At 38.4% G+C, this 2,251-nt stretch overlaps 1 protein-coding gene across 1 annotated transcript in view; it reads right to left on the reverse strand.

Moving 5' to 3' along the window:
* Positions 1–2,251, reverse strand: part of PPFIA2 (protein tyrosine phosphatase, receptor type, f polypeptide (PTPRF), interacting protein (liprin), alpha 2) — a 451,032-nt gene that overhangs the window by 98,248 nt on the left and 350,533 nt on the right. The window lies entirely within an intron of this gene.

Below are 2,251 nucleotides of genomic sequence, written 5' to 3' on the forward strand. Positions count from 1 at the left end.
TAGAAATGAGAAACATGGAAGGGCCTCTTCAATAAGTGATAAAGAACTGAAGAAAGGGAGGTAGTTATGAAAACTGGAATATCTTATATGAAAAGATATGGCAGAGAAAAGGAACAAGTATAAATGCCCTTTGGTGGGAGTGGATGTAGTGAGCAAAGGGGCTAGTGGGGCTGGATTGGGGAGGTTAGCAACAAAGGCAGACATGCGATAAATTTAGAAAAGTAGGATTACAAGGTTTGAGAAGCGTAGTCCTGAATGGCCTTGGAAACCATTAGAGCCTTGGCTTTACTCTGAGTGAGACAGAAATTACTAGAGGATTTTTGAGTAGAGAAGTGGCATGACCATTCTGATGGCTGTAAAATGAACTTGAATTGATTGGGAGGAAAGGAAGAAATGCAATTATTAGTGTTCTTCCAAAAACAGGCAGGAGAATTATGGCTTGGACAACAATGGCGTTATGGAGGGTATGGCTGGAATTTGGTCATATTTTGAAAATAGAACAGAATTTGCTATTAGACTGAATGTGGATAAGAATACCCCAAGGCTTTTAACCTGAGTAACTAAGAGAAAGAATTACTGAGAAGATTGCTGACAGTGATGGTGAGATTAAGTGGCGATGTAAGGGATTGACCTATTAAGTTTAAGTTGTTTATGTGTCTAAATAAAGATATTAAGTAGACTCTTTTTAAAAAAAGTAGATTATTGCATATATGAACTCCCTCGGGGTAGGGGACCCAGTAGGAGATCTAAATTTTGAAGTACTCAATTTATAGATAGTATTTAAACCCATGAAATCATATGAGTTCACCAGGGACTAAACATAGAGAAGAAATCCGATGACAGTCCTATGAACTTCAAATTTAAGAGATCAGTACGATGAAGAGGAACATGGAGAGAAGAGGCTGTGTACACAGGGGATTTTGCTGATAATGCATTATACAGAATTGAGTAGAAATTTCAGGAGTTATAGGAAATATGGTTAGATTAGGAAATATGCTTGGCTGTATGAGACGATATTCAGAAATGAAGTATGACATGAATTTGCTTCTTCTGGCAATTGACATGAACAAGGATGGGAAGCATGGAGTGATTAGTGCCGCTGGCTGCTTAAGCAGATTGCTGATGCTACAAGGCTGGGGTAGGGTGGTGGTGAGGGAGTAGGTTCTGGATATCTTGCCAGGAACACACAGAGTTTTGAATAACATAATCCTGCATAACAGGATCAAGTCCAAAATTTACAATCTGGTCAAAATCTAGTTATTTTCACACACATACCAGTCTCAGCAAACTTCTGATGATACAGCAAATCAACCATCTTTGTTTTCTCTATGCTATTACATAGTCTCTCTTCTCTGTCCTACCCTTCTTTATATAAGAATTTATCTGCCTTCTAGAGCCTAAAGAAATGTCATCTCTCCCCATGTAGACATTCTTGACTACTTCAAAGAAAATCTGATGTTATATTCTAAGCATCATATTATACTGTTCTAGTAAATCTATCTTTTCGGAGATTGTGTACACACTGACTGTGAGACCGAAAAGTTTTTTTTTTTTTTAAAGTATTACATAGGTCTAATTTTTCCCCCAATTGACTTCGCCCCATCCACCCTCTCCTCCTGGACTGTGAAAGGGCACAGGCCGGGCTGATTTGCCTCATCCACCCTCTCCTCCTGCATTGTGAAAGGGCACAGGCTGGGCTGAGGAACGCCCCCCCCCACCCCCCCGCCCAGTGCACGAATGTCATGCATTGGGCCTCTAGTATGTACATAAATTCACTGGTTAATCTCTTTGTTCACTATTATCTTTATTCTTTTAAGTTTTCAAATACCTTTCTTATGCCATACTTTTGTCCATCCTTCCTTCTCATTTCCTTCACTTCCTCTCTCTCCATTCTCTCTTTCTATCCTTCCATCTTTTGTTCAATACACATTTATAGATCATTTCAAAAGTTAGTAATTTTATACTATTCATTTGCTTCTGCCAAATAATAAAATAAAATTAGGACATAATTGCTAACAAGAATTTTACAGGCTAATGAAAGAGACCAAAGATATATTAGCAATCACAATTTTTTAAATATTTCATAATGTGGCCCTGATCTTCCTCTTCTGCCACGTATCTTACAACTGGAGTAATGACTCCAGCTGAACCATATGCCTATTATTATTTAAGAAATCAAATTCACTTCTCACACCCTCACCCACCAAGCACCTGCAATCATGCTACATGTTCTGTATTCAAAAGGCTTGCA

The sequence above is a fragment of the Myotis davidii genome, unplaced genomic scaffold, assembly GCF_000327345.1.
Source record: "Myotis davidii unplaced genomic scaffold, ASM32734v1 scaffold26, whole genome shotgun sequence".
Lineage (NCBI taxonomy): Eukaryota > Metazoa > Chordata > Mammalia > Chiroptera > Vespertilionidae > Myotis > Myotis davidii.